We start from the raw sequence: 8,953 nt of genomic DNA, 5'->3' as shown, positions 1-8,953 counted from the left end.
AAATTGATGACAGATTTTCTATCAACCCCAACTGTAATGATTTATATATTTTTATTATTTTATGCATATGTTGCTTTTCTAATAAAGTCCTATTCTGACACCTCATCCTGGTGTGATGGTGATCTTGGACTCTTAAATGCTATGCCAACAGCGTTCAAGCACTGCTAAGTATTGACCAAGCTGCCAAGTATTGACCTTGGGATGGAGGGTGCATTTTTTGTCTAAGGATCACCTTCATAAGTTTGAAGAGCCTTGTTGCTACCATGTAATGATTTGTTTTTGGCCATGGTCACCATGGATTTGTGATCCCTGCCAACAGAGGGAATATTCACACAGATAAATTTGTTCCTCGTTTGAAGTATTGAAGTTAGGTAACAAAATATAACTGAGTAAAAAATATCCTCTTATTAACATACCTTTTTTTTCTTCTGAAGCATATTTAACATTAGATATCTCTAACAGCAAGAAATATTTCCAAGGTTAATGATTTGTTGTTTATAGTAAGTAACTTATATTTGGTTACTGAGATGAGTTGACATATGCTACAACTAACTTGTTTATTTTAGCTAAAATAAAGGCATGATGCCCTTGACCTACTGGTTGTTGACTTTTCTCCTAATGCTTCTGACTTTTTTGTACCCAGGAGCAGTAGAGAAACCAGAGAGTATAGGGAAAATCCTCAACAGCAAAGAAATCACCTTTTCCCCCCTTTTGCCCTTGGGTAAATACAATAATCACTGAATGGGCCTTGCCTCAGTCAAATTGAGAATTGTTAATGACCTTAACTTGAAAAGTCCAAGATCCACCACTGCATTCTGGGCCATCTCCTGTTGTCCTGATCTGTATCTGGCCACTAAATCCAGATGGCTCCAGAGGTGAAAGTGAGGCTGGTGACTTCGCACAGCCGTGCCTCACTTAAATCCAATTCACTTGCATGTCATGGCATCACCTCCCTGATGTCATGGTCCTCTTCGAGAATGAAGGACAAACACAACGACAACAACAAATACAATAATCATGCCTTTTCAGTTTGCAAAGTCCTTTCCTTACAACAGTCTCATAAGATAGAGTTGGAACCCATTTTTACCTATTTTAAATGACTGCCACTTGTGTGAAGAAGGGGTTTACTGGAGCCAGCTCTGAGTCGAGTGTTAAATTTTCAGTATGAGCATTTCCACCTTAGAAATCTGCAAACTCTACAAATTAGGGCTTGATTTACTGTTTTTGATTATCTAGATTTAAGAAAGTGTTGATAATGCAGTTGAAATTTGTGTGTTGTGAGAACTTTTTTTCAGGAGATACATTGTTAAACTTTTACCAGTACACTGCTGTGTGAGAGAATTTTGAGTGTTTCAGCACTTTTTTTGTGTGTAGAGAAAATTAATACCTGTCTCATACATGAATCATATTGTACATTGAATACCTTTTAATATCCCACTTTCAGGGAAACCTTGCCTCTGTTACAGGAAGTAAGTGGCATGTTTCTTTGTGAGTCCCCTAGAATGATGACTGGTCACTGCCTCCATTAGCACTCCTAAGTCTTTCAAACTTGAGCCTGTTGCTATTGTGGTATATATTGTTCTCCTGGTTCTTCTCCTTTCACTATATTTCAGTTTATATAAGTCTTCTCAGGTTTCTCTGAAACCATCTCCTTTGCAATTTCTTAATAGTGTTTCATCGTATTCATAAAACCTAGCTTGTTGGTGCATTCCTCATTAATGAGTACCCCTTCAGTTTCTAATTCTTTGCTACTGCCAAAAAAAAGGCTGCTATAAATATTTTTGGTTTACATAGGTCCTTTTCCTCTTCCTTTGATCTCTTTGGGATATAGCCCTAGTAGTGGTGTTGCTGGGTCAAATGGTATGCACAGTTTAATAACTTTTGGGCATGGCTCTAAATTGCTTCCCAGAACAGCTGACCGGTTTAAAACTCTAGTGACAGTGCATTAGTGTGTCTGCTTCTCCACAGCTCCTCCAGCATTTGTCATTTTCCTTTTTTTGATGTGTGTCAACTTGGCCCAAATGCTGAGTGTGAGGTGGAAACTCTTATTTTAATTTGCATTCCCTAAACCTAATCTTTAAATAATTTTTCCCCGGGCTGCCAGGACAAGGGGTTTAATGAACCAAAAAGAATGAGAAAAGTGAGCCTATCCCACCTCTTATTGGAGTCCTTGGCTCCTCAAGGATTGAACTTGGTCCATACTGTATTCCTGAGTTCCAAGCAGATGAGTTCCTTAATAAAGCAAGGAGTGGTGCAATATTCCAGCCCCTTAGATGGGGGATTCATCTAGTTTTTGAGGGGCTCATTCTAACCAATCCCAAGCATACTTTGAACTAAACCCACTTACTTATACTATCATCAGATGAGTTAGAAATTCCATTTGGATTGTCTTATGCATTAACAAGGATATAGTGGGAAAATACAAGATCCCTTCTCTCTCTCTCTCTCTCTCTCTCTCTCTCTCTCTCTCTCTCCACACACACACACACACACACACACACACACACACACACAATTTATATTTATATATAGGGACTCAGAGAAAAATTTCTATCCAGACCTCCAGTGGAATCATCCTATGTGTTCAGGGATCCCTGAAGAAATTTTTGTATGACTGTTATGTTGAAGAGACCCTTGGAGACATTTTGTCTGCCTTTCAGTTGGATTACCGTATTGCTGGAATGCTTACCCAAGGACAGTTTAGTTCCTAATCTGAGGTGAGGGGTGTCACTTTCTGTTGACCCCAGCTCCCTAATTCCTGTGGGGTGAACCCCATGTGTTCTGGGAGTTCGCCTGGGACTAGAACAGGAGTGAGGAACCTGTAGTTTCCAGGCCACATGTGGCTGGCTAGGTCCTCAAGTGCAGCCATTTAGGCAAACGGCTGCAATTGAGGACTTAGAGGGCCACATGTGGCCCAGAGGCCGCAGATTCCCCAGCCCTGGACTAGAATTTCTCTTTCTGAAAAAGGAAGCTCTGTTTTTCCTTTTCCTTTCTTGATTTTTTTCACTGTGAGTTTTTTTATTCCAATTTTCAATTCCCCCACTTTCCTCCCCACTCCCTCATTTTATTGGGTTGAGACAGGACCTCTTTAAGTAGTAAGTGACCTCTGATAAACTATGTACAATAGTTATTACTTATTGAATTGGTGTAGCTCTTTATTCCATGGAGTTTAAGATCTCCAAGTCTATCAGCATAGTCCCTCCCCAAAAGACTGATTAAGAATTGTGTCACAGAGTCTGTTTGAGATTCTTTAATTGTAGGCATTGGGAGGGTACTTAAAGCGATAATGTTTAAGCCTCCCAGTGATCCCAGGATTGGGGAAATGGACAAATGTATTAAACGCAGGACTAAAACAACTAAATGCACCCCAACAGATTTACTGAGGATAGCAAATATTTAACCACGGGAAGACTAGTGGATATTGAATTGGCATATAGAAATGATCCCAGGCAGCATTTGCCCCTACGCACTCATGGGACTATCTGGGGACTGGAACTTAGTGATTCAATAGAATCTGTGCCAGGATTTGCAGGCAGCTGATCCAGCTCTGAGGCCTGAGAATCTGGGCATGACCTTCAGGACCCATCCCAATGATAGTTGAGACAGGGGCTCATCCAGTAGCAGCGCTACATTTGGATATGAACTTGGTGTGACGAATACCATGTAGGAACGTGGCTGGACTGTGGCAATCGGCTTGTTGAGCTCTGTGCATTAAGTCTCTCCCCTCTCCCAACCATCCTCCACGGAGCTGCCAATGTGATATTCCGAAAGCACAAGTCTGATCATGTGACTCCCCTCATGGGAGCCCTAATGGTTCCCTGTTACTCCAGGATAACTGCAGCCTCCCTTTCCTGGTTTGTCACCTATCAGTCTTTGTCACAAACTCTACATTTCAGCCAAACTAGCCTTCTTGTTCATTTTTACATTTGACACCCCATCTCTTACCATTGTGCCTTAGCAGGCTTCTACTCCATGCCTGGAATATACTCCTTCCTCACCTTTGCACTTTAGAATCTCTGACTCCCTTTAAAGCTCAGCTTATGTGGCATCTCTTATATGGGGACTTCCTAATCTCCGAAGGTAGTAGAGCCACCTCAAATGACTTCAGATTCACCTTATATGTACACTTTGGCATCTATTACTGTGGCCCAGGGGATAGAAAGCTGACCTGGGAACAAAGAAGGCCTGAGTTCAAGTCCTGGCTTCTCATGCTTACTGGCTGCGTGACCTTGGCCAGTGGTGAAACCTCTTTCTTAGTGCTCTATGCAACTTTCTGAGATTATAAATTGCAGACAAGGTCCAATCTGTGTTAGTAGAAGCAATTTCCTATGCTAATCAGGTCCATTTCCTATCCTATAATTTGTAGTTATGGGGGTATATTTTCCCCCGAATAGAATATAAGCTCCTTTGAGGGCAACAACTGCTTTACTTTTGTTCATTTATTATAGAGACTGGAATATAGTAGGTACTTAATAAATATTTGAGTGATTTCTTAATGAGGGTTTCTTAAAGTGGACAGACTTGTATAAATAAGTAGTAGGAAGAGAGCTTTGCACAGTTTTCCTCCTTGGGAGATGGTTAGTGGTGACACTGTCCTGTATTACTTCTGCACGTAATCTCTAAAGTCAACCGGCACATAACTTACTAAGGTAGGCCTGATGCTCCTTTCCACATGGTACAGCATATGGCCCATTTCTTTCTGCAAATCAGTAAACCATTTAGAGTTGTCTTAAATCAAAGGCTAAGACTATTAGGTCCAGCTTGAGATATGCGGAGTAAAAGCAACCCTGACAAAGGGAAAACTAATTCTCCTGTCTTTTCTAGTCTAACTTTTAAAGTCTAATTCTTCAAGCCTGCATATCTTATAAATATCCCCTAAATCAAGGGATGGGGAGCATTTTTGCTATTCTCCCCCTCCTCCTCCATAGGCAATAGGCAGCAGCTTCCAATCAATGGCTATTTTAGGAAAAATCAAATTACTTTTTTTTTCTTTACAGAGAAAAATATGAGGTTTAAACTGATTTTGCAAAAGAAATATCCTTTGCAAGGGGGTGAATGAGGTTGCTGGTTTAAGGTTAAGGCTGAAAACTCAATCTGGAACTTGGCATAGAAGCTGTGAGGATATAGAAAAGGACTACAGACTTTTTCTGGGATTCTGAACTGGAAGTGGGCTAAGTTAGTGGGCTGGGCAAGGTTATTCAGAACTTAGGGATCTCTATATCTTTGCATGGACTTCTTTCCTCCTGGTATAGAGTTCATGTCTTTAGAAATCCTCATGCCTAGAGTAGAATTGTAGGGCTTAGGACTGGAAGGTTCTTTGGTGATCATCTAGTTCAACACTTAATTTTATTTTATTCATTTATTTAATTTCCAGGAGCAAAAGGTGGAAGTTATGGAGAAGTATAGTCTTAGAGCAGTACTTCCTTAGAAAGTAATGAGGTACTCATCACTGAAGGTCTTCATGTGAAGGTGAAATGTTGAAGATGTTGTAGAGAGGATTCCTCTTTAGGTACAGGTTGGCCTACAGACTATTGACCCTACAGAGATGAAGAACTAGAAGGGATATTAAAATTATTTAGTCCAACCCCTCAGTATAAAGATATAGAGTTTATAGGTAAGGAAACTAAGGTCTAAGTATATTTAACTTGTGGCACTTAATAAATGCTATTGATATGTTGAGCATACACACATGACATATATGTATAACACACATGTGTGTGTCATAAATATTGCATATATATTGCATATATAGAGTATGTGCATCAGAGCACCTGATCAAACAGGGGAGGTTTCCCAATCGACTCTTTACTAGAACTTAAAGGAGTTTTCTAACCAACCTGACAGCATAATAGGGCATTGGCCATTGGATGAGGGCAACTGCCCAACCATGCTTTTGGGCCTTTAAAGAGTGAGTTGACCCCACCGAGTCAGTCAGCATGAAGAGTGGACTTGAGTCAGCTTTTAGTAGTTAGCTCTGGAGAAGGAACGGAGCCCTTCAGGAAGCTCTAATTTTTGAGGACTATCTCGTCATCTTTTTCCCTTGCAGCTCTTGAAGAATTGTGGTGAGGGGGACTTCTTCCTAACCACCCACCACTGGCAATGGCAGAGATACATGGAATGAAGCCTGAGAGGGGCATTCAAGGACACAGTCTTCTGAACATTAGCCTCTTATATAGAGGAGGGAGCATTTGGAATGCCCTGGATGGCATTTTCTTCAACTCTAGCCTTCTAGTCCAAAGAAGGGGGATCAGACAGAGGTAGCTGCTATCTACAATGTATAAGAACTTTATAGAGTTGTAGAACAAAGTGCTATGTGAGGTCCCAGGGACTTAACACTAGAGCCCTTTGGCTTCCACTGCTTGTGGAAGCATTTGTTGCATTTATTATTATTATAGCGAGGTTACATCTCACTGCTCTCCCAGGGTTCTCTAGAGCTCTAAAGAGGTGCTTAGGCTCTCTGTCATTGGCTCCAGCCCCTATTGATGGTGTTCCCTCAAGTGCAGGGGTCCCCAGCCCTACCAATTTCATGTAACCACTAACAGCATATTAACTTTTACAAAGAAACATTTACTTCAAAGCTGTGAAAACAAACATAGAAACATACTCCTTTGCCCATACTGTCTCAGTCTCTGAGGAAGGGAAGGAGATTAGATTCATAGCTTAGCTCCGTTCCTATAGAGGATTGTCCCCAACTACCAACTCCAAAATCCTCCTTGGACTGGTATCCCAGGCACCCTGGCTTCTTGGGGCCTCCCTGCTGGGATGGCTGCTTGTAACATACTGACTGGAGTCCTGACTCCAAGATCACCACAGCTCAAACTCTTGGTCCAGAGAGGATTACCTCCAATACCTGAAACAGCGAAGGACAAAGGAAACAGAACAAAAACAGAGACACTCTAGGCCCATTTGGGGGGATCTACAGGGTAAAAAGAGACAAAGGAAGAAGGTATCCCCATTCTAATTCAGTTCCTGGTACAGGTGCTGTGGGTGAACTGTGTGTCATCTTTACCCTCTGGAAATGGCAGAAAAGAGCGTCCACTAAAAAAGAGAGACTGTCTCAGTCTGTTAGTTTTAAAGACCGGGCTATGCAATCAAGAAAAGAAGGCTACTTCCACCCATGTGGTGTGGGAATTCAGAGAAGCAGTGCCTTCATTTAGAAGATCTGAGTGTGTACTAAACTACACTCCTTACATTTGCATTACAACTGATAACACGAATGGCTCACATTTACGTAGCATTTTTCATTTTCTCTGAACAATCTTGGTAGATAGTGGCACAAATTTTACTTTCCATATTTTATGGATAAGGAAGTTCATATCCATGGTTGTAAGGCGCGTAAGTATTGAAGGAGCCAGGGCTCCACTGAATGTCTTCTAAGTTAAGCCTCTTTCTGTTGTACCTCCGTGTATATACGCCTTCAGTATTAATGAACTATGTTCTCCCAGGCAATTTGGCTGCCATCATTATGACAATATCGCCAAGACTCACAAAACTGGCAACTAGGTTTCCCTGTCCTTCTTTGTATTTCCTCCTTAACGTGGAGGGACAATGCAAGTTCTGGGAGAATCATACGCGCTATGGCGGATAGAGGGCTAGACTTGGATTCAGGAAGACCTAAGTTCAAATCCAGCCTCAGTTACTGTTTGTGTGACTTTGGGCAAGTTAATCTCCCTCAGCCTCAGCTTCCCCATCTGTTAAGTGGAGTGAATAATAGCACTGACCTCACAAGGTCGTGGTGAGGGTCAAATGAGAGAAGATACGTAAATTACTTTGTAGATCTTAAAGAGCTACATGAATGCTAGCAGTTATTGTGATTATAGAATCAGATTTAGATCTAGAAAAAGACTTTAGAGACCGTCTAGCTCACATGTGAAGAAATAAATATTTGTTGGTCATCTTATAGTTTTTAACCTATCAGGGTTAAATATAGGGTTAGCCACTTAGCACAATCTGGGGGCAAAGGCATAGAAAGGTAAACATCCAAACCCATAATTATCTCTGCTTGTTTGAACACATAGCAAACCACCTTCCTTCTCACTAGAAACATACACACACACACACATTAAAGGAACCCATCTTAAGCTTACATCAAGTTCACACATGGGATGTTATAGGGTGTGTGACACAGAGGGAGTGGGATGAAACCACAAAAGTCTGGCGTTCTGTGAAACTGACTGATAAATGGCTACTCTGGCTGGTTGTCATTTGCCCAAAGGCTGATACAAATGTTTGATAATACACCTTGATGTATCCTGAGGACTTCCATCCATTTTGCCACTGAACCCTGAGGATCTTCAAGCCTCTGTATCTTCCCTGCAGTTGGACCCTCCTTTATGTGTTGTCTCCTCCAACTGGAAGTGAGTTTCTTGAGAGGGGAGGGGATGTTATTATCTTTTTGCATCCCTAGCAGTAGGTAGAGTGTTTGGCACACAGCGAGTACTTAATGGTTTTCCGTTAATTCATTAATAGGAAGCCCTTACTTCCCTTTAATAAGCTCACTAATGATAACAAAAGACTCCCATTCTTGGCCTCCTCCCTGTGGAACACAGCCAAACGATATAATGCCAATATATTATAATACATATATACATACTATAATCATCCATAATATAGACTATAACATCCTGTTGTGGTATTATGTATTACGGCACAACTTTTTAAGAGTTTCCAACAAACTCTAGGTCTGCAGAAGTTGCTGATGTACCACAGGGTATTCTAACATCCTTTGTTTGGGTTACTAGTGAGAACACAATTGATTAGAAGACCTCTGAACAATTGCTTTTTCCCAAGACTAGCTGATGAAATTATTTAATACACAGACAGGTAACAGAGACAACAAAGTGTTAACGTCTTAAATGAAGGGTAGAGAAATGTCTGCACTTCCTTGCCTCTTTTTGAGGTGTGAAATTCTTTAATCAAATGTAGAATCAGAGGGCAGCTAGCCATTGACTGG

Source organism: Trichosurus vulpecula, chromosome 9 (genome assembly GCF_011100635.1).
Source record: "Trichosurus vulpecula isolate mTriVul1 chromosome 9, mTriVul1.pri, whole genome shotgun sequence".
Classification (NCBI taxonomy): domain Eukaryota; kingdom Metazoa; phylum Chordata; class Mammalia; order Diprotodontia; family Phalangeridae; genus Trichosurus; species Trichosurus vulpecula.
This window is presented reverse-complemented; position numbering follows the sequence as displayed.